The following is a 24,622-nucleotide window of genomic DNA, read 5'->3' as shown; positions in this document are numbered from 1 at the left end:
AACTTTTTGTGACTTTCATTAATACTGCTCTGAAATTGAATATAGAGAGCCTAACAATCAAAACCCCTCCTTGGTTTTCCCTCCCTGCCAGATACCCTAATGATTTCTTAGGCACCTTACTAGTATGTCTTAACATAGATCAATTTTTTAAGCAAGAAGTGACAAACTGTAGTACCTCAGAGAAAATGTGAATGACAAGAATCCCTTGTTTCTATTCTCTTATTTGATTAAGGGATTTTTTTTTTTAAGTTCCAAAAAAAATCTGAGGTAAACATGAGAGGGAATGTAATCAGAATCTGAAAGCAATTCAGGCAGAAATGATTTCTGAACAAAAGAGTTTCAGAAAAGTTCTAAAACGTATAATTTCAGTACTTGAACATAAGGCACTCTGGTCTTTTTTTTTTTTTTTTTTAAAGAAAGTGCTAAAGGGGAAAAAAAAAGTCCCTTCTGGCTATACCTGCATTTTGTAAACCAACCATGAGAAAAGACTAATGGGCCAATGATTATGGTGCTCCTCAGATAAAAGCAATATTTAATTTCATTTTACACTCGTTATGCTCTTAAGTTTGACCAAAATGAAGTGACTCTTGACTGTAACTTTTTGAAAATGAACATTAGCAGTTGCAACCATTTTGTTTTCTGGCTAATTTTCCCTGACTGCGCATGCTCTCTGGAGCCCTTACATGATCTTGTCTAATAATTGTTTTTGTTTTGCTGGTAAAGGAAATGGAATAGTTTACAGTCAACAAGTGAGGCACAACTCAATGGCAAGATTTTCCAGTTCTTACTGATAATATTCACCCTACCATAGTTTACACTGGAGTGAGATTGGGGTAGGGGGAGAAGACACCAACATGAATCCTTAATATAGTCCAGATACTGGGTCCTATTCTCCCAGATTTTCTCATGCAGCAGTAAAGCAGACCCAAAATCACTTCTCACACTGCCTTAGGTTTTCAGAATGCCCCACAAAGGGACAGAAAAGAGCACCGCCCTCTCGCCCCAAAAAAACAATAACGACGACAAATAGCCGAGTACTCGGCAAATAAATGCAATTGGGTTTCTCTCCCGGTAGTTTTAAAAAGGAGGAAGTCAGAAAAAGGCGCTGAGCCCCCTCTGAAACTAATTTTTCCATCACCTTTGCACAACTCCGTTTAACAGACCACGGAGTTAAATCCCTTTGAATTGACGGTGAAGTAGCAATGAATTCCCCATGACCACAGGCAAGAGAAGGAGGGTCTGGGAGGCGGGCAGCTAGCGCGGGCTCCTTCGTCCAGAGTTCTGGTCACCGCGCCCAGCCAAGACCCGGCTTAATAAAGTTGGTACCGAAATGATGCCACCCTCCACAGGCGTCAGGGAGCTATTTCAACTGTCTGGAGACCAACAAAGACTTGGACGTTGATGTAATCTTCGTTTTGAGGGGTGCAGGTGAGGGTGGGCTAGTTTGCTTTACAAAGATCCGAAGTCCCAAATCTTTATCTTTCCCGCAAAGATTCTGGGCCCTTTGTATTTCACCTTGGGAGTGTTTCGCCCCTTCAAAGATAAGAGAAATCCAATCAAGTCAATTAAGTTCCGGCTTTCGAAACGTCGGAGTTTGAGATAATGGTCAGTTTCCTCCACCCCACCCCACCCCACCCCACCCCCATCGCTTCCCTCTAATCTCGCCTTTCCTGCGGCTCTGCCCACCCTCAACCCCGGAGGCCCGCGCGGGACTCCGAGGACTTGGCGGCGAGGCGGCACTGGAACGGAGTCCACGGCGAGTTTTCAGGGTTGCGGTTTCTAAGTCTCGATGCCCGGATCGAAGTTAGCCGGGAAGAGCACTCCCATCTCTGTCCCGGGGGCCCGCGGCGCAAGTGGCTATCCAGGCTGGCGCCGCCCTCTGGGCCCCGCTCGGCCCTGCAGGCCGGGCTGGGGCGGCCTTTGGGGCGCTCGTCCTCCGGCGTCCCCTCTCTCTGGGCTGGCTCCGGCTCTGGTCGCAACCTCGTCCGAGCCGCAGCCCACCTCACGACCCGGTCCTCAGGCCTCCCTCGCGGCTTCGGGCGCTGTGGGTTGCGGGGAGACTCGTGTACCGCCGGCGCCGGGAGGAGCGCTCCTTGAGCCCTTCGGGGTCAGCCGTGGGCCTGGGCGCACCTGGCCCGTGACTTCACTGCCTGGCTGAGTTCGGTGGGCAGACGGACTTCGGGTGCGTGTGTGTGGCCAGGCCCGGAGACTAACGCCCGGAGCTAGAAGGAACGGAAGCCAAGGCCGAAGGAGAAGAGGGCGATCTGGGCCTGAGGGGCCCGGGAGAGGGGGCCAGAGAGGAGAAGACGGCGCGGCGGGGCCCTCGGCCTCTCGCCGTCCTCGCCCCCTCCCTGGGAGGAAGCACCGCAGACTGCTGGGTCTCCCACTGGGGGTGAAGGGCGAGGCAGCCGCCGCCGCCACAGCGGGGACTCCCGCCGCGCCTTGGGCCTCGGGTGTCCTGAGCAGACGTGGCGCCGAGGTGGGGTCCAGCTGAGCCTGCCTGGGGCCCCAGGGATCCTCCAGGAAAGTTTGGGGCTTGGGCTAGTGGGTCTGGGTGAGTTCTGCCCTGCCTGGGGCTCCTCGGCTCTGAGCTGAGCCTTTCAGGGGGAAGCCTGTGGGACTCACGGTTACCCTTGGCGCAACCCTTTTCTCCGACGTCTCTAGATTTCCTCTTTAAACCAGATATCCTGACTTCGTTTTTAGACCCGGCGCAGCACTCAACTGCCCTTAAGGCCGGAGGCCAGTTCTGGGAGAAGAAAACCTTGCCTCTGGCGTCCCAGACAGCTCCGGGTGGCCCGTTCCGGTTACCTGCAGCGCAGGGCCGCAGAGCTGCTCCCGCCTCCACTTAACCAGAAGCCGGCGCTCGGGCGATCGGCCCCGGCGCGCGCACCGCAGGTTTGAACCCGCGTCTAACACCCGCTTGAAAACCTCACTGTTGTTACCCGGACAAAGCTGTAACCCAAAACCAGGCGTTCCAGTGTGAGGTGGTGATTTATTGCGTACAGAGGCGTGTTTTAATCATGCAAAGGAGAAACACAAAGGAATCCGGCCGGAGACAGGCGCATCCCACACAAACGGAAGCTGAAGTCTTAGAAAATCACTAAAATGCGGAGATGCAGGGTCAGTTTCAGCCCTGACCCCGGCTTGCTTCACGCCTTCCTCCAAAACCTTTACGTAGAACAGCTGTCTGGTACCACAAAGGGTCCACGCCCCCCGTCACGCATCTGCATGCCCAGATCTGCGACCAGTCTTGAACACTTCTTTTTCTTCTCTTCAACGGCCAGAACCCTGTCAGCGCAGCGTGCCCTGATAAAACCTGATTCCTCCAGTTGCCCCATTTGCGCCCTTAGGTTAGCATGATATAAAAGACGGGGAGCCCCTGGGACGTTCCCCTGGGATGGAGAAAGCAAAACCCCAAACAAAACCCATCCCGATGTTTTTCCGTATTAGGCTCTGAAACGGCACAGATTATGGGATTTGTCTCGGACAGAATTAACACTACATGTGAAACCATAGTGCTCCTGGTGCATTGAGACACATTGTATACCATTGCTTGAAGCATCTCTTCTAAACTGCCTGTTAATAGCAACACGAGGCCTTAAAATAATAAGTGGGTTTTCGGTTTTAACCTGATTAAAATGAAATTTCGACACTGTAAAGGGCAGTTTTTCTGGTGGAAGCAGTTCGAAGGAAACGGAACCCATCACAGGGCTAGAGGAAGCTTTTGTATGGGGAAATGGCTGGAGAGGAGAAGGAAGCAAGCATGCATTTAAAAGGGCTTCCCCTATGCAGTGGTCCCCACAAGCCAGGGAGGTGCCCCCAGTTCTAAAGAGAATTAGCCAGATTTCCTCTCTTGCAAGCAGTGTGCTTTATATTTAAAAACCAACCCACTGTTGACTGCAAACAAACAATAAGTAAGTTCAAATAAAGGAGCCCTACCAGGTCCAACCCATTTGGTCAAAGATAACTGCAGGTGCCAGAGAGGCCAGGCTATCACTAGGGGGAGGGTCAGCTTCGAATTTTGTTTTTCTCCTAGAGGGAAAGTTGAAGTGCATGAGGTCTGTGACTCTCTTTTATTCCTTAATCTTCCCCATCCTTTACCTTCAATTCTCAGTGGAAGGAAAACAACAAAGGGGGGAAAAAGAATGCCATAGCAAATATAATACTAAGTGGCCAAAGTTTGAATTCACTTCTGTTTCAGCACCACAAGGGGGGAAAAAAGCTATCCCAGAATCAAGTGGAATCCTCTGTCCACCTCTCCAGTGTCCTAGACTTAGTTTGCCTACTTAGGAGTGGGAATGTGGCCTTTTGGCTAAAAATAGGCTTGTTAACCTCCTTGACATTACTAGAAAACCTTTCCTGCAGAAGACTTGAAAAATAAGATGAGAGTGTTTAGCACCTATACTATTGCCTTTTTGTTTTTCCCCTTTGAACTGCCCATGATGGGACCAGCAAATCCCACAGAAGCAGTAGACTCTGCACCCCGCGGGTCTGTTCACCCTCCAACCCTGGTCCCCGAGTTAAAGGCCAGAAAATGTCCCATAGAGACAGTGATTGGGTGGAGTGAAGTCTCCCCCTTAGGCCCTGCCTCCAACCTCTCAACTGGAATCTCCAGAGGCCTCAAGCTACTCTGAAAATCACTCATAGCAGCCTCCAGTTGTTAAAATCTGTTCCTAGAGCCAATAGTCACATTTTAGGCTCCTGGGCCATTAATAAAAATCGCCTTAACATTCAAATGGCTCTAAAATGCGTTGATAGAGGATTACTGGGCCTAATGGACGTCGTGTGTGATAACATGGCCCCTCAGCAGCGAGGTTCTGGAGTGGATGTCCGACCACAGCTACCTGATTATCAGCTTACAGCCAAACGTCTTCTTAGCAGCGATGCTCTTAAGAAGCGTTCTTCCGCAGAGCCGAGAGGGAGACTTCTGTGTTCTTCATTTAACCGTATTTAACTACCGCATAGAGCTCTGGAAACCAGAGGGGAAAACTTACCTGGAGGCTTTAGGTCAACCTCAGAAGTTAAGAGGGGCGGGTCCCAGCCACCGCCCCTCCCATCCCGGCTATTAAGGGAGCGAAGGCCGAAAAGCTGTGGCCGGGGCAGATCGAGGGCCTTGCCTGAGATTTGGGTTTGCCCTAAATCTGGGGCTTCCTCCGCGGGACTCTTAGAGCCGCCTCAGAACAGAGCTTGTGAAGAGGCTGCCTGGCTAGCTCCGACAAGGCCTGCGGCGTCCCGAACACTCGCGGAGCTCCCCTCTTCTGCAGACCGCGGGGAAGCTTTCCGGCCAGGACGCGAGCAGCCGACTGCTCTAAGGACGCCCTGGCAGCGGCCGCGGCGCCAGGGAGGGAGGGGGTTCCCGGGTTTCAACGAAAACAAGTGGCAAGTGCATTGCGTTCCCATTCTCCAGCCCCACCTTTCACCCCGCAAACTAAGCGGAAGACCCCAAAAAAGCAGGGCCTTCGGGCATTGCAACACCCGGGCATTGCCCCAGGGGCTTCCCCTCCCCGCGCACCGTCCCCAGGCTAAGGTCATTTGGCGAGGCCGGAGAGAGTACCAGGGGAGGCCAGGAGTTACTAGAGTGGCTGAGAGGTAGCCTACAGATCAAGCTGCCTGGGATATCAAGATCACGACCCCCCGGCCCCCGCAACCCATGCAGCCGACGGGCACCAGCCCAGGAAGTGGGCCTCGAACCCACAGCGCCCCAGCCATGCTCCAGATCACACGTGGTGCCGCCGTATCCCCTGCGGAGTGGTAGACTGTGGGTCACACCCACCTGGCAGAGGCGAGGCTTGGTCCGCAGAGCATTGTGCCTCCTTGCGGAAGCGGGGAAGACCCAGGAGCCTGCGATCCGCGTGCTCTTCTTTCTCCAACCGCATCCATGGTCTTCACGAGGATCTGATGGGGGTGTGATGTAAGGACGCCGGGAGAGTCCCCTCAGTCAAGGGCGCATCGCGCACAAATGGCAGCAGAAGTCTCTTGGCGCCCACGTCGCCGTTGACCCATCAAAATCATTGCCCCCCACCCCCACCCCAGCCCCTCGCCGTCCTTATGTCGTGGGCGCTCTTCTCACCTCGTGCCTTGACCGCAGCCCCACGCTGGGCTGGCTCCGAAGTCCAAACTTCCTCTCTCAAGCTTCTTGTGGTGAAAGATGCAAGAACTGAAACAGGCTTGTCCTTAGAGCTCGCGACCTGGCATAACCCCTGTCTACCGCGCCGGGCCTGAGCTAGGAGCCGGGAACCGAGTGTGCAGGGCCACGAGGTATAGCCGGCACCATCCCGGGTCCCCAAGCAAGTGCACCCACCCGAGCCCCGAGAGCTTGGGCAGCCGGCTGGCAGCGGCTTCCGGTTCCAACTTACGGCCTTGCCAGCTGGTGAGTGGAGTGGCCACTCGTGCTAGGGCACTATGGTACGTTTTGACGACTGACTGACAAAATCACCTAAAATGAATTTTGAGATAGTTGTGAAGACCAAGGATGCACATGTAAAGGACTCCCCCGAGTCCTTCTTGGCCACTAATCTAAAAAATTTTATAACTTTTGAGTTATGTTTGGTTAGGAATTTCAGCCATTTTTACTGCTGTGGAAGTGGTAAGGATTTTTTTTTTTTTTAAATGGTAGGCAGATATTTGGGGCACTTATATATATTTATATGTGTAATATAGAAATTACACATATATACATGTGTATTACATATATGTCTAAAGTGAAATTAGGTTATTTTGGAAATAAGAATCACATTTTAGAATTTTAAATTAATCCAAGTCTCTAATTTAAATTTATTTTTCAGTAGATCTTGCTGATTAAGTGGATTCTATTTTTAATTTGGGGGAAGGAAATGGCAACCCACTCCAGTATTCTTTTCTGGAAAAACCCATGGACAGGGGAGCTTGGCCAGCTACAGTTCATGGGGTTGCAAGAGTCAGACAGGACCTAGTGACTGAACAACAACAACAGTTTTAAATTTTAGTCTGAGTTGGCCACTTCAAGTTTTAGAAGGCTAACAAAGACTCAATCTGTTTGATAATTAACTTTTAGCAAAATCATGGCCTTGTTTGGTCTTAAAATTGGACATACTCTAAAGCTCTCTAATTTTGAGATTGAGAAAACTTGGTACAAACATGTATTCACCATTTTGATACAAACATGTATTCACCATTTTCAAGGACAAATAATTGGCCTGATTAAACCAATAATCTTGATTTCTGCCCATTTTAAGAGAGCACATTGCTTTCTTTCTCTCTCTCTCTTTTTTATTTTGCTTTTCTTCATATGTATTGATAAAGATGCAAAGTATGTACTCTTACTTGAAGTTGCCTGAGATGATATCTTTTTCAGAAATTCTTTTTAAAAAATATTTATTTATTTGGCTGGACCAGGTCTTAGTTGCAGCATGTGGGATGTAATTCCCTGACCAGGGATCGAACCTGGGCCCCCTGCATTGGGAACACAGAGTCTTAGCCACTGGACCACCAGGAAAGTCCCTTCCGAAATTCTTACCCCTGTGCTTCAGGTATCCTTTTGGGAATGGTTGTTTGTGAATAGATTTTAGAGGATGTTAACTCAATTGTACAAAAATTTCTTTGGTTTGTGTAACTGTATTTTTTTTTTTTTTTTAATTCCTGGACAGAAGATCTATAGCTTTCACCAGATTCATAGAAGGGTTTGTTGTTGTTTAGTTGTTAAGTCGTACTTTCAGCTCTTTTGTGAGCCTGTGGACTGTAGCCCATCAGGCTCTTCTATCCTTGGGATTTCCCAGGCAAGAATACTGGAGTGGGTTGACTTCCTCCAACCCACGAATGGAGACTATGTCTCTTGCTTGACAGGTGGACTCTTTACCACTGAGTCAACTGGGAAGCACAAAAGGGTTTGTAAAAACTCCAAATTAAGAGCCATTGGTTTTTATAGGTTGTGAATGAAGGGTAAACTTGGTAACAAAAAAGGTGACAGTCCTGTAAAATTTGACTCTACCCTTAACTTTCAGAAACCTTTAATTTTCTTTAAACAAAATAATCTTAAAAGTCCCTTTATTTCTAAATTCTACCTAGTTAGGCCCAGTTTGAATTATTGTTCATGTGTCTGTTTAGGTATAACACATTAAATTAATGAATGAAGTAGCCAAGATTTATTCTAATAGTATTTTGCATGAAATGTCAAGTAGAAAATTGAAGCAAATATTTTAATGATTCAGATCCAAAAGACTTTTTAATCAAAATAATCAACAATAATAAGATATTTTCTGACTCTGATTAAATATTTCAGGAAATTTAATGTGGCTTTGTTCTTTGTCTTTCTCTCTCTCAGTCAGCCAGTTCAGTTGCTCAGTCGTGTCTGACTTTTGTGACCCCATGGATTGCAGCACGCCAAGCTTCTTGGTCCATCACCAACTCCCGGAGCTTGCTCAAACTCATGCCCATCTCTCTGCAAATACTTAAATGTGTGTGCATATTCCAACTATGCCCAGGTTCCCATATTTTTCTGTTGAAAAGTTTTTCATTTTCAAGCTTGACAACTGTCAAACATGGACAACACAATAGATAAGGGAGGTGTAGGACCTTCTGACTGAGTCAGAAGGAGGGCATGACTATACTATCCAGGAGAGGAATTCAAGATCAGATGGTATAATCACCTCTAGGGGACCCAGGATAGAATTTAAATTAAATACTTAAAGGCCTTTCTTCTGGAATAGCAGATATTGCCCACTTTCCCCACTTAGAACTCCCCAGCTTACTTCAAACTTTGTCTGAGAGGATATCTTCCATTAATGCAAGAAGAAGTATAATCTACGGTTTATTTAGCATTTGATCTTTACACAGAGGCTTCCATTTAGAGGAACCATTGCAGCTAAGATTTGGATCTGGTCCATCAAATAGCCTGAACCGGGCGACCTCAGGCAAGTAGACACAAGATACTAGCAATTTGTTTCATATCAGCTCCCAAGCCATCACCAGATGATAACAACCGTTGGACACCGTTAATCTCTGCTTGACTCAAACTGGTGACCGCGAGGTGAAAGGCAGGGCGTTATCTCTGAGCAATTCGTGTGGCCTTCCACAGATTGCCAGTTGGGCCAATACAATTGAAGCCTCTTCTCCAGTGGTTACTTTAAAAAATTCATATCCAAAGTCTTTGGTCTTTGTTGGACTAGAAGGTAGGAGGGCTTTATCAATGAAAATGCCCGAGGGCCAAGATGTAGGAGCTTAGAATCCAATAAAAATTAGAAAGGTTGAAAAGGTAACCTTGTGTGTTCCCAGCCCAATAAACTTTGAACAACACTGCTGTAACTATGACTAGAGAAAGCCTCTGGAAATGAATGTTTTTGCCAAACAATAGAGGGAATATGCACTTTAAACAAAAGGCAATGCTGTATGTAGAATTGGTTTCCTTGTTTTGAAAATGGCGTTTATTTTGCCGTCTCTAATATGGTCAGTTCAGATCACCATATATTAACCTGGTATCAGTTCAGGGCTAGAAAGGAGAGTGGAAGTAGGCAGCCGTGGAGAATAAAGGAAAGGGGTGTACTGAAAACAAAAGCTGTCCTGTGTGTTGATGCCCAGAGAGGGTTGGCTAAATGACCTGCAGGGAAAATAAAACTACTACTATTTAAACTTCCGAAAGTGTAGAGGGAAGAGTAGGAGCCTCATGTTCCAGTGTACTCAGCTCTAGCTGAAGTCATAAAAACCTGCCATTACTACTTTGTGGAATTATTCTGCCCCCTGCTACTCTAATATACTAATTGTAATGATTCTGTTTGATTTTGATTTTGTTAGATGGCTCTAGAGAGAATTGACAGATTTTTTTTAAAAAATGGAGAGGTTTCAAAAATACTGCAGCTATTGTAATAATATGTTTTTTAAGGTCCAAGTATTGGAAGTTGGATCATTGGATCATTGATGGTAAAAGTAAAACCAAATTGTTTTAGGTATTTTTAGCAAGAAGTTCCTTTGGACAGGATCAAAGATCAGCTTGATTTATGCAGAACTTCAGTTATCAGCAAACAGTGTCCCAGAAGCATCTCGCTATATTGTTCCATAACTTCATTCCTACACTATTTGTTTGCTGCCCTATCTTTTTAATTAACTGGTATTTGCAAACCCTATTGTGTTGTTTGGTAACTTCTCCTCAAAATGATACACTAAATAAACCTAAGCTATAAATGCTAATCAGAGGATGAGTGCATTGTATACATTTGGTAAAGGGACACCCCTTAGAAAGATTTATGTATTGGCTGTGGTGAGTGTTGCTGTACGTGGGCTTTCTCTAGCTGTGGCGAGCAGGCGCTAGTCCTCACTGCGGTGTGCAGTCTTCTCATTGCCATGGCTTCTCTTGTTGTAGAGCCCAGGGTCTAGGGTACACAGCCTTCAGCAGTTGCAGCATGTGGGCTCAGTGGTTTTGGTGCACGGGCTTAGTTGCTCCGTGGCATATGGGATCTTCCCAAACCAGGGATCAAACGGTGTCCCTTGCATTGCAAGCTGGATCCTTAACCGCTGGACCACCAGTCACTGATGGCTAAAGTGGTGCATTTTCTAATATTGGGCAGTTGTCTAATTGATTTTGGGGAAATAAGACAGAAGATTAAAAAATGAAGGGTTGTTACTGCTTAAGATTGGCCTCAGCTCTAGTGTCTTAACGATATAATGTTCAGAAAGCATAAAGAGAGTAACAACATTTGCCTGGTCAGACAAGAGTCAAACTCATGTTCAGAGTATTTGCAAGGGCTTACAATTTCAGGACTATTTTTCTTAAGTATTTGTCTGCTCCATGAAGGGGTCTGGATAGAGTCGAAAACCTTAAAGAGGGAGAGTCTAGGCTTTTGTTCTCTTGCTTAATGCTGCCACTTCTTCAAGATGATGATGGTGAAGAGGGAATCAGTCTCCCTAATTTTAATGGGACATTTGCGTATGTCTTAAATCAATAAGCAGAGCGTTGGACTGGGTGATTTACTCAGCCTTTGAAAGATCTATCCAAAGTGGCAAATTTACCAGTTTTTATTGTAGGCCTTGAACTTTTACATCCATGTTGTCCATTGATAACTTGAGTGGATTTGGTGCTAAGGAATGTCTATAACTTCCTGTGTGGACGTGCTCATCTTGTCTGAATACTTTTAGCTTTTTCTGAGCTTTGCTTAATTTTATCCCAACTTCATATACAAATTACATCGTGGTTTTTGCCTATATTTCTAGCTCTCTTTAAGAACTTCCCTCGTGGCTCAGGTGGTAAAGCGTCTGTCTACAATGTGGGAGACCTGGGTTCAATCCCTGGGTTGGGAAGATTCCCCTGGAGAAGGAAATGGCAATCCACTCCAGTACTATTGGGAAATGGCAATCCACTCCAGTACTATTGCCTGGAAAATCCCATGGACAGAGGAGCCTGGTAGGCTACAGTCCATGGGGTTGCAAAGAGTCGGACACGACTGAGCAACTTCACTTCACTAGCTCTCTTAACATTGTGGAAAACCTCATACAACATTATTTAATAAGGAGATATAACTTCCAGGTGCCTTAGAAAACGTAAGTTAGTATGTGCTTTTCATTATTTGAGAAATTTGCCCCTAGCTTCGCCAGAGGAGCAGTTAAGGATAGCAGTGAAGCATTTAGGCTTTAGAGTTGAATTGTTTGGGTTTGAATTCAAGCTCCTCTATGATGGTATTTGTAGATATTTGTCCTTATGAAGATAATTTAACCCCTCTGCGCCCTAGTGTCCTCATCTGTAAAACAGGAAAAATAATAGTTTATATTTTCCCAGTTGCTATGGCCATTGAAGCACTTAGCTCAATAAGTGCTCAGTCCATGCTCTTTGTTATTATTGTCACCATTATTGTCATTGTCATTGTAGTCAGTCACTGGCCAGCAGAGTTTAGTCAGAGACGCCATCCTGTTAAAAGGATGTACTGTACTCATCCTTTAAATGTACTGTACAGGATTGACTGTATTCATCCTGTTAAAAGGACAGGATCACAGATGTAACATGAAGAATGCAAGAGCAGTGAGTATATAATAGTGTATAATATGTGTCAAACTATATGTTTTATGTAACTTCATAGATTAAATTATTTTGTATTCTGTTTGCATTTATCATGAAGAGTCTATATTTTTTTTGTTCAGCATTGGTAGAAACCATAAGGATTTTGAACTCTGCAAATATGTTTGGAAAGAAGGAAGTAAGAACGAAGGGATTTTACAAGGGGATCAAGGGGTAATGAGACAATGTATTTGGTGGCTCAGCATGCAGGATCTTAGTTCCCCTATTAGGGATTGAACCCATGCCCCCTGTAGTAGAAACATGGAGTCCTAACCACTGGACTGCCAGGGAATTTTCAACCCTACTATCTTAAAATCATACCTCTGGTCCTCTCCATATAAGAGTTAAAGTCTTTGTTCATCACTGCAAGTGGTTTTTTCCTGGCTCCAAGCACTCTGAACAACAAACTGTTCTTGCTTTAGTTAAGAATGATACTGGCCTCTTTATTCGCATGTAATGTAGGTTAGTTCATTCTGTGGGCAATGTTTATTACCTCCTCCCCATCTCTGAAAACACTGTCAACGTATACTTTTAATTTTCTTTTAGATGTGGCTTAAATAGGGCTGTCATTGCATTTCACGTTTCCTGCCTTATCAATTGGCATTGAACAGAAAGAGTGAGGTGAAGTAATTTAGTAATGAAGTAATAAAGACCTTGTAAATTGGGCTCTTGGTTTAAAAACAGAAGTAAGAGAAAAATTGAGAATAAAAAGACTTTATGCAAATCAACTAGTATGGATGATGGCAGAAGGAGAAGAGAACAGGGTAATGAAATTTGTTCAAATGAATTTACTGAAGATGGCAATTCAGCTCTCTAAGGAATTGCAGGTAAAATGAGTAAGTGGCTAGAGGGACTGATGTCTCAAGAAAGCCTGAATAGGCAAAATGGACCATATTTGCAAAGAGTGAAATTTTAGTCATCAGCTTTCACAGTGCTTCAGCACACACCACGCAAGCAATTTGTTTAAGGTTGCAAAATGAAAACGTGTCTCTGAGAGCATGGATAAGGAGGCAAGACCTTTGTGATGTCTTACAGTGGAACAAAGACCTGACAACTGCCTGCAAGTGCCTGAAAAGGTATCACCCATCAGACAGGCAGAAGAATCGTCCAGCAGGCTAATTTGGAGTAAATTGATGGAAACAGGAAATCTGTCAGTGATGGGAAACTTTCCCAAGCTATGGGAAAGTTCTTCCAGGGAAATGGCACCATCTTCAGTTTAGAACATTTAAAGCTAGAGAAGGAAGAACTTCTTGGACTTAAATCTCAGGAACTGTCCAGCACTAGTAGAGGGCTGGAGTTGCTGCCAAATGACCTATTAGGTTCTATGAGTTTCCCTCTACGATGTATCCAACTATATGCTTATTTAACACCAAATGTATTTTTTTCAGTTCTTTTGACAGTTCTAATACTAATATTATTACTGCCAAAGAGATTTTTGTAGGTTAATTTAGATTTGCATTTGTTCTACAAGGAAATGTAATTATTTACTGAGTCAGCATTTGCCTTGAAGACATTTCAACTATGACCTCTTCGGGAATTTCAAAGAATAACCAAGCTCATTGTCATTTCTCATGCTTGCTCTAAATTTCGCCAAACAGCACTAACTGCATTATTAACAAATTACATGACAAATAAAATCATAATGTTTTTCTGGTTTCAGAGACATTAAAATGGATGTTAGAATGGCCATAGGAAAGGATTCTCAGATGTCAAATTGATGTAAAATTAAGTTTCTGCTTAAAATTTCATTAGGATTTAAGAAAACTGGGACCATTATAAAGATGTATGTATTCATTCAGTGAATATTTGAGAGTCTTCTTTTTATTAGACATTCTCCTAGGTTTGAAACACAAGGTTTCGGCTCCTGTGGAGCTCACATTCGTGTTTATGAGAGAACACATTTATAGGTGGTCATTACAGGAGACAGAAGCTTCAGAGTTAAAGGGGAAACACTGCTGGGTTTAAAGATGTATGGACGGACTTCTCTGGTGGTCCGGTGGTGAAGAATTCGCCTTCCAATGCAGGGGACGTGGTCAATCCCTGGTCAGGGAACTAAGATCCCACATGCCACAGGGCAACTGAACCCGCACATCATAACTAGGGAGCCTGCACACCGCAACTGGAGAAGACTATGCCATGAGGAAGACCCAGCACAGCCAAAAAAAAAGTGTGGAAACTTCTAAGTGACATTGTTAGTTTAATAACTTTCAAGAATGAAAGTACTTTCCCCACTCCTTCCCGCTGCTGCTGCTGCTAAGTCACTTCAGTCGTGTCCGACTCTGTGCGACCCCATAGACGGCAGCCCACCAAGCTCCCCCATCCCTGGGATTCTCCAGGCAAAAACGCTGGAGTGGGTTGCCATTTCCTTCCCGCTAAACATACTCAAATAGAATTTAGATGTTCCAGTGAACAGCAGTATAGTCTGTATGCTCCATTCTCAAGTCCCTCAGGGTGACTTGAGCATGTGGAGGGAGGTTGGAGCACTTAAGCTGCTCCTTAGGACATACGTGGGTCCCCAGGTCTGTGGCTGTTGAAGCTGTATATGATGTCCTGTGTCCTGGCCTTGTTGTGTGACAGTTACTGCTAACAAGCTTGGCTTTGGCTTGACCATCTTTGAAACTAACCTCTCCCTCAGCCCCTCCGATTGCCTCAATCAAACCAACAGGGCTGTTAAAGAAATGGTCACAGTATCACTGGAATAGGCAAAGGCAATTACTTTGTATTTTCTACAGATGTACTGATTGTAAATTTCAAAAAAGGCCTTTGTGGAAAGGACAGTCCGTTAATAAACCACATGATGTTTAATTATATGTGGTTGGGAACTCTACAGAGGAACAGCCCAGTCAAACAGGGCATCAAAATCAGAGACACAGTGGCTGGTGCAGAATTTCCTTTTGAGTTCCAGGTACAAAAATCCAAATCCGGAGTGCCGTATTCTCACACTCTGGTGCTGCCATAATACTTAATTATTGCTGTCGCTGGAGTGTAACATGATCTCAGAAAATGTCACACAAGAATTCCACCAAATTGTTTGTTTCATTACTCTTCCTCCTCCTCCCCAGGTTCTGTTTCTTGGCTGTGTTCTTTTCTGTAGTTGCCTTTCTCTCTTTCCTCCCTATAAGAGGCATTGTGAGGTTGAATTCACCAGGTGTGCAAACTTCCTCCCGCATCTGACACTCCTTTGGCAGAAAGCACAGGTAGCACAGCAGGTATTGTCAGGGTCAAGTTAAAAAATAACAAAAGCTGCCAATGCACATTTCCTTCTCGTGGTGCCTGGCATCAATGGGCTCTCAAAAAGACTGCTGTGGCTTTAGTATTTCCCTTTTTACAGCTAGCATGAAATTGGCAATCCATCCACGGCTCACCTCCTCTGTCCTCGGTCTTTGTCGGGACCAGAGGATGGCCGGCATTTCTCCTGGTTCCAAGACAGGGAAGGTAGGGACAGGAGCAGAACAGTGAACAGCATTATTCTATTTAGAAAAAGTTAATTGGAAAAAAGTACTGTTGTTAGATTGCAATTTAAACCTCAGTGGTCACTGTTAGGTCCTTGATTCATCGGAAGCGAACTGACTTGGTAAAGTATTGGATATACTTGATCTCTGTGGTGATCTTTTAAAACTTAAAACCTGAAGGAAATGTGGTACTGTAAGTAGTGAGTTATATGCCAGGTAAGTGCCAAAGTCTTCCCTGCTAAAAACTTAGAAACTAGTTGATTGTGAGAGAAATAATACCAGCATTCTTTTTTTTGCTTGTTTTTGTTTTACTTTTCATAGTATAGTAATAATCCTAGTAAGGAAAAATAAAGTAAATATATATGTCTTAAAAATCAGACATGCCACGGTCATTAGAAAGCTTTGTCTACAGTATGTCTAGGTTCATGGCCCTTTCTAAGAGGGAGTGCCCAGACTATTCCCAAATTTTTCTCAGAATGGTGGGATCTGCAGTGACGTTCCTGAACCTCATCAACAGCTGGTGCTCCCAACAAGCTCCTAATGCGTTGTTATATAAAAGTGAAATGTAATATTCATATCAAGTTTCCCAATGGTTTTCTACACACATGTTCATATATTCTTTAACAACACCATGGGATTATATGTTCACTGCATTCCTTAATTTACTGTGCAAGTCTTTATTTCTTCTGTGTTCACGATGCCTTTTTTATGGTTGACTCCAGCGAAGAAATTCCTGAAGAAAGGAGATCACATTCATATATAGGTATGTGTATAAATATGTGTAACACAGACACACACCCACCCACATCCTTTTTGTTGTTGTTAACTTTTCATGTGTCTCTGTCATCTCACTATGTAGGATAAAAATTTCAGAGGATTTCACTTTAAGCTTATTTTCATCCCTTCAGTACCTAGCCCAGGGCTTGGAATATGGCAGGTACTTAATACAAAGAAATTGTTCCTACGTAATGACGACTCATACAACTACAGGCAAGACCAGAGGGCATTTATCTGTCAGCTCTGTGCCCTCTCTACCTCAACAGAGCCCTTACTTTGGTCTCTTATCTAGTCTTCCTGCTCCCCACCTTCCGATCTGTTTGTTCATGTTGCTATTAGACTTACTTTCTAGAAACCAAATCTATAACACATACAGGCCATGGGGTGAAACCTTAACATCTAAGCTTAGCATTTAAGATTCTACCACAGTGCTTTTCAGATTTTAATGTGCATACAAATCACCTGGGGATTTCCTTAAGGCAGATTCTGATCTGGTAGGTCTGCGAGTGAGGCCTGAAGATGTGCATTTTTAGTCATCTCCCAGGTGATACAGCTGCTGCTGGTCCTGGACTGTATTTTGCGTAGCTGGTTTCTACAACACTTGACTTAGCCCAGGTGTTAAATGGCGTTTTAGCTCATCTTAATTCACTCCCCACCCCATACCCTACATTCTAGCAAAACTGTTGTTCTTGACATTCTCTGGCAATTCTCCGACTTGTGCTTTGATTCATGTCATATCCTTTCTGGCTGCTAAGCCATTACTCATTCTTCCGGAGAGCTCAAATATCACCATCTCTGTGAGGCCTTCCAGCTCAGCTGCCCCTGCCTTGGCCGGCTAATCCCGCTGTCTTCCAAATTCTCACAGCACTTTGCTAGTGCTGATGTTTAGCACTTATTACAAGTTATCATAATTGTTTGTTTACATGACTGTCTTTCCAGCTAGACCATGAGCTACAGGGCAGGGAGCCAGGCCTTACCTATCTTACAATCTCAGCGCTCAGTATAGAGCACAGCACACACAACAGTTTCCTAATAAATACTGGTAATTCAACTGGATTTAATTGAACTGGATTTCTTAGTGATGAATATTTTGAGACAAAAACATATCTCGACAGAACTGATGGGAAGTCATGAAGAATCATAGTCACTGTAATATTATTATTGTCATTATTAATGATGTGTATTATTTATCTATTAATATTAGATGCTTATTACGTACCAGACATTGTGCTAATCACTTACATACAAAGTTTCATTTAAATTTCACAACTTGTATTTTAGATAAGGGCATAGCCACACAGTTCAGAGGATATGTCCGTTGCCGCAGCCCCAGGAAGTGACAGAATTTGAACTTGAAACCTAACTCTCAGGTTCACTCCATGCTCTTAGCCATTTTACTGGTGCTGGAAGAATAGTCTTGCTCTAAGGCTCTGTGAGTGTGTCTTCCTTCACTGATTATACGTACTCTAAATGCAGCAGGGTCTTCCTCTGAGGGAGGGACCCTAATCTCTTTCTGTACTTTAGACTCCTTTAGCAGTCTCACAATGCTTATAGACTCCTCTGAATAATATTTTTGAATGTATTAAAAAACAAAATTACAAAGGAAACCAATTTTTTGAAATACAGTTATCAAAATTAGAAAGAACCCCAAAGCTGTGACAGAGTAATTTGTGCCTTTCTTTATTTATGCCTTAAATAATAAGATCTACCGGTGAGACTAATAATGAGGTGGGTTTTTTTTTTTTTGGCTGAGCCACACAGCTTGCAGGATCTTAGTTCCCCAACTAGAGATTAGGGATTGAACCAGGACTCATGGCAGTGAAAGCACAGTCCTAACCACTAGACCTCTAGGGAATTCCTAGTCTAATAATGACTTTAATTTTGAATTATCAATGGGGCTAAACAATATTTTGAGGTATCTACAACTGAAATATGATGAAAATATCCATGATCTCTATTTAAGAAAAAAATCATAGGTATTATTTCAGATACTATAGGTTTTTGCCTGTATTTACAATGGAAAAAAATTTCTTTCTTTTTCTTTTTTTTTTTGGCTGCACCATGGTGCATGAAGGATATTAGTTCTCGGACCAAGGATCAAACTCATGTCCCCTGCATTGAGCATGCAGAGTCTCAACCTCTGGACCACTACAGAAGTCCCATAACTTTTTAAAAAATGTGATTTATTGATGTATAGTTGATTTAAAATGCTATATTAATTTCTGCTGTATAGCACAGTGATTCAGTTATACCTGTATTTTTTTTCATTTTCTTTTCCATTATGGTTTATCACAGGATATTGAATATCATTCCCTGTGCTATACAGTAGACCTTGTCCATCATTCTATATATGATAGTTTGCATCTACTAATCCTCAACTCCCAATTCATCCCTCCTCCATCCCCTTCCCCTTGAACCACAGTCTACCCTCTATGTTTGTGAGTCTTTCTGTCTCACAGATAAGTTCCTTTGTGACATAAGAAAATACTAACTTTAAATAAGAGATTAGTACAGTTAAAGATGTGATTTTTACCCCCCGATCATGAACCTCCAGAATTTTATGCACAGACACTATGGATATGTGTTTGTGGGGTCTGGTCCTATGAGCTTCAGGTTAAGAACCCATGTTCTAGGGCAAACAGGTATTCTATCTTTTTAAAGAGGTTGAGGTACTCATATCCATGCATAGAAGTCAGTCATATGTAAAAAAGTATTACGTACATAGAAATGCCACAAAGTCACTGCCAAGAGGTATGTAGGCATGTAATAGAGGGGAGGAAGAGGATAATCTGGCAGCAGTAGAGCTCTGCAACAGGTAAGAAGCCCTGCTTTTGGGGGGTGAACTCTTAGAGATTTTCAGAAGAGGATGCAGAAAGTATACTTGGAGGAAACTCAAGTGTACATAAAAATCTTAGGAGGGACTTTCCTTGTGGGTCAGTGGTAAAGAACATGCCTACCAATGCAGGAGACACAGGTTCGATCCCTAGTCCAGAAAGATCCCATATTCTGCATTTGGAGCAACCAACCCCCTTCACCACCACTGTTATGTCTGTGCTCTAGAGCCTGGGAGCTGCAACTACTTAAGCCCATGTGCCTAGAGCCCATGCTCCGCAAGAGAAGCCAGCACAATGAGAAGCCTGCATGCTGCAACTAGAGGATAGCCACTGCTTGCTGCAGCTACAGAAGAGCCCTTGCAGCAGTGAAGACCCAGCACAGCCAAATACATAAATAAAATTATTTTAAAAACAGAAGTCTTAGGAATTGGGAAATAAATTCTGTAGTTGTTCCCGGGAAAAACATACTGTTTCAGTCCCATACTGAGGTGCATGAAGGGCCCTATGCCTGGAGTCATCATACGCTGGTGAAGTGGGCACTGTCCTCATCTTTCTGTATTATATATATGCTGATGTACAGCAAGGGTCCTCAGGTCTACCAGCCTCTCTCTACTTACTTCGACTGATTCAAATGGCAGTGTAAACCCAAACCTAGTGTATATCTTTATTGACTTTGAAGAGATAGGCAATCCAAAATTTGGTGCTTTGATCACTCTAAGCTGAAAATTTGTCATTCCAATGGCATCAAATGCCTCCGTTTGGCATTCAAGTACACTAAGATAGGATCCTTTTTTTCTCTTAGGATCTTATCTCCCTTTTTTCATTCACTTTATAGTCTTGGCAATTGAACCTATTAAAATCCTTTGCCCACTCCCACTTTATTCTCCTTTGTAAATCCCAACACCAGTAATATCCTTTCCTCTTATCTCAGTCTTCTAGCCTATTCTTTCTTTAAGGCTCAATTCAAATTCTGCCTCTTCCATGAAGATTTTCCTGGAACTACTTCTGTCAGTCACAGCCTCTATGCTGAAAGCAGTCTCTTCCTCTCTGGAACACTCATAGCATTTTATCTATATTTCTTTTATGATATATAACTTCAGTGTTACTATAAACAACAATAGTTGTGGCCTTTGAAGAAAAATCAAACTAGAAAAAGTACCCAGTTATGGGAGGAAAAGTAGAGAAGAGAAGAAAAATCAGTATTTAAGGCCCTAAATAATTCTATATCAATATACAGAATATGAGTAATAACATGAACTTGGAGTATTAACCAAAGTTGTAAATGTAATGGCACAACTATCACACAAATGGTATAATAGGATTATGAACAGAATGAGGGAAGTAAAATATATACATATTTTTTGGTTAATAAATTTAAAAATTTACATTAGAGGTAGAGGGAAAGTTTAAGAAGATATCCAGTATAAAATACCAGCTTGGAATGACATGATCAGAGCCCTCCTTATGAAGATTACTGTGGTGGAGGCTGAAGGATGGATTAGAGAGAGATTTAAAGCAGAAAAACCAGTTGGCAGCCATTTAAATAGTCCAAGTGAGGTATAATAATAAATATCTACTTAGGACTTCAAGATTTCAGGTCTAGGTGCCTGGGAATAAGATGGTATTTTTAAGAAGCACGTGTAGTAAAAGGATTTGGGGGTAGTTTCAGGATAAGAAAGGTTTGTGTTCTAAAAGCTTTTGGGATACAGGAAAAGTGAGAGCCTTCCAATCAAGGAATAAACATTAAATGCAACTGTAGACTGAATTACTACAGACACCATGTCTCAGTCATAACTGAAGAATTGCAAGCAGGTCTAGGTTCATACTTTAAATATGGTGACTATGCAAATTCTCTCATTTGAAGAACACTGGAAGAAATGTGGAATATTTAAATCTGAAGAGATAAATGGGGATAATAACTGTCTTCAAAGATAAATGGAGACATAGAAAAAATAAAGAGGTAATTAATTACATTCTGGGGTGAAAGGGGGTGGGGTGGTGGTAAATGGAGTTACAAGGAGAAACTTGGGGGCTTATCCTCAGAAATAATTTAATCACAATGAGAGCCACCAAGCAGTGGGAAGAACTGACCTCCAGAGCATCGAGCTCTTTATCTGTGAGGCAGGGAAGCAGAAACAGCATGAAACTTTGCTTGTCTATCTTGGAGAAGGAGTTTCCATAGTCTATAGTGCATGCATGTGTGCTCAGTTACTTTAGTGACTCTTTGTGACACCATGGACTGTAGCCCACCAGGCTCCTCTGCCCATGGAATTCTTCAGGCAAGAATACTGGAGTGGGTCGCCATGCCCCGCTCCAAAGATCAAACCCTCGTCTCCTGTATTCCAGGTGGATTCTTTACCCACTGAGCCACCTGGGAAGCCCCCATAATCTATAGTAGAGAGTTTAAATTACAGGATGCTTAAGACATCTTGCTACTCTAAACTCCTCAGCTTCTGTTCTCCAAGAAAACCTTTCTTATTTCCTCCTGCCCTGGCAGGAATGAGCCCCCTTCTCTGTGTTCATGAAGCACCCCCAGGGCTACCCTTGTCACACTGGTATCACCCAATGTGGTAATAGCTTATCTGTCTTCCTCAGCAGACTGCCATCTCTTTGAGGGTAGGCATTGTCTTTTAACTATACACGTCCATCACCTAGGGCAGTTTTCAGACAGAGTGTTAGCATTCAATAAATACTTTTTGACTGATGAATGAATAAATGAATGCAAGGGATTTAGGTTCGACTGCTACAAAATTTGGGCTAAAGAGAGCAAGAGCTGGGAGGTTTCAATCTGCAAAGTTACCTTCATGGGAAAGTCTCATTCTCCTAAATAATATGATTTCTTTCCATCTTCTTCTCTAGTGCAGACTCAGTTAACAGACATATGAGGGAGTTTGATTATGATGGAATGATATCAACTTATCAGAAAAGTCAGAACGTGCTTGCTGAGTGACAAAAAATCAAGGGATTTCAAAGTTGCATTTGATTTTTATGTAATTAATAAAAATTTAAAAGCACACAAACCTCAGTGGCTATTAAAAGTTCAATAGCCAGAAACACACCAAGGTGCATACAGAAAAGAACAGGATAGAGTCAGCTTACACAGTTTGTGAACAGTAGAGCATCATGTGATCACACTCACATTCTTGGGAATCATCTGACATTGAAGGTGGTTCTCCCGAGAGATCCAGTTTCTCACCTAGCCTTTGATATTATTTGCACACTGATTATAATGCCCACAGTTGTCAGTCTGTGTTAATGCAGACTGTTGCTGCACTTGACACGAGGCTGAACTATACGGTTCCTCTGGTGGGGAATGGTCTAAACAGAGCTGGTACTTGGAGTGAGTGGAGATGTTCCTTCCTGCTCGTTCACGTTCAAAGCTGTGTAAGATCTACAAATCAGATCTCAGAACATGTTCTCTGTGCAGCCATCATCCAGATTTGAAATTTATTTTTTAGGTTTATGCTGCAGCCAATGAGAAATCACATTTGTTTACAGAGAAAAGAGAGGCAAATATCTTCCTTATGGGGAGAGGAGGCAATATGTTGATTCCTTGGACATTTTGGGTGGCAGACTATCTGCAGTTCCCCTGACTGCCAAGCAGCTTTGGACATTTCTTGGTACCAGCCTAGTCCACACTCAGGTCAGGGGGTGCATGTTAATAAATGTTGTCTTAGAGATGACACCACTGCAAAGAGAACCATTACATCAGAGGTAGGTACTTGTGACTGTAATGGGAGTGATTATATAAAGGAAGTAAATGAGGTAACTATTGCAAGTGTAAAGGTTTCTTAACAACATAATAATTGCAACCACGACTGAGAGTGAAGGTAAACAGATCCTGACATTAATATTAACAGTGTTTCACCAGCCTCAGTGAAAACATATTCAGCTGTCATTTGATTAATTTTCATTAATAATTAAAGAAAAATCTTACCTGTCTAAAATCCCCTATGTTTGCATTATCAGTATTGACATTACAGATGGATCAGCCTGATCATTTGTTTAATTTACCTTAAATTGCCTCATCATAAGAGACTGAAGAAAGCTTTTCTATGAAACACAGGACTGTACATGAGTGTCTGTGTTTATGTGTGTGTGTGAGAGGGCCATGTATGTGTGTTCATATGTGTTTCTGTTTGAGGGATACTATTAACTATATGAGACATGATCTTGAAAGTTTGAGTTTCAATGTGCTAAAGGTTGCATAAACTGACGAGTGTAAATACTATTGTAGAAACAAAAGCCTTAACACACCTGTACTTAGTAGTTTTCACCTCGCCTGAATATCCAGAACAAGAAGTGCATGTTGAACATACTTAGGGATCTATTCTACACATGTCTTTATTCCTGTCGCAGCCCCAATCCTATTTACTTTGAATCAAAGTGTATACAGATGGTGAAAGAGTGAACCCGATCCAGTAAAGGGTTTTTTCCCCTCCATGCATGTTGTAAGACACTTTAGGGAGTTTAGAAAGCAGGGGCAAAATTTCCTATTGGCCATCAGGGATGGACAATTCAGTGAACTGATGATAGTGAATTCTGAGAACAGATTTAATTTATAAGGCCGAGGGATTTGCTCAGTTGCGTCCACCTCTCTGTGACCCCATGTACTGTAGCCCACTAGGCTCCTCTCTGCATGGAATTCTCCAGGCAAGAATACTGGAGTGGGTTGCCATTCCCTTCTCCAAGAGATCATCCCTGACCTAGGGATTGAACCCAGGTCTCCTGCATCGAAGGCGAATTCTTTACCATCGGAGCCACCAGGGAAGCCTAAGGGATTTAAGCACAATGGGCTTCTTTCTCAGACCAAATTCCCAAGATAGTCAATGACATCCCAATTTGACCTCTTATTAATTTTAAGTTCATTGAAAATTTGGCCAAGGTCTCTTTCCACTCAGCCATATGTGGGCTTAAGGAAACTGTGAAGCTACTGGTTTTACCCTTGAGGTGAGAAAAGAGTGCAGTGGAGAGTAGAGAGATGCTGATTCACAGTGTTCCAGAAAGTGTTTGGGCTCCCCTGGTAGCTCAGTTGGTAAAGAAACTGCCTGTAGTGCAGGAGACCCAGGTTCAATCTCTGGGTCAGGAAGATCCCCTGGAGAAGGAAATGGCAACCGACTCCAGTATTCTTGCCTGAAGAACCCCATGGACAGAGGAGCCTGGCAGGCTACAGTCTGTGGGGTCACAAGAGTCGGACACAACTTAGTGACTAAACCACCAGAAAGTGTTGACGTTAGGCACTTGCTGTTCTCTGGCTTTGTCCTACAGGTCTAAGATCAGCACACTTCCTTGCAAATTGCCGGAAAGCTTAAAGGGCCACCACAAACGTTCTTTTGTGAGTAAGACTATTGTAGAAATGACCAGCTTAAGAATCACAGTTTTTAAAATTTGTAAGGAGAGGTTTTAAATCAGCACTCAAGAACTTGGAAATGATGAAAAAGAAAAGCTACTCTGATGATCTCCAAAGCAGTGCTAACCAGAAGGAACACCAGTGATGAAGATCTGTGCTGGTATTCGAGGGTCCTGGAAGGGGATCAAGACTC

General features: G+C 43.3%; 1 non-coding gene across 1 annotated transcript; it reads right to left on the bottom strand.

Moving 5' to 3' along the window:
• Positions 1 to 7,401: 7,401 nt before the first annotated feature.
• On the bottom strand, positions 7,402 to 7,474 carry TRNAG-CCC (transfer RNA glycine (anticodon CCC)). Its single transcript has one exon. It is a non-coding gene; the product is annotated as a tRNA-Gly (tRNA).
• Between the last annotated feature and the right edge of the window lie 17,148 nt (positions 7,475 to 24,622).

Source organism: Bos taurus, chromosome 10, assembly GCF_002263795.3.
Source record: "Bos taurus isolate L1 Dominette 01449 registration number 42190680 breed Hereford chromosome 10, ARS-UCD2.0, whole genome shotgun sequence".
Classification (NCBI taxonomy): domain Eukaryota; kingdom Metazoa; phylum Chordata; class Mammalia; order Artiodactyla; family Bovidae; genus Bos; species Bos taurus.
This window is presented reverse-complemented; position numbering and strand designations above follow the sequence as displayed.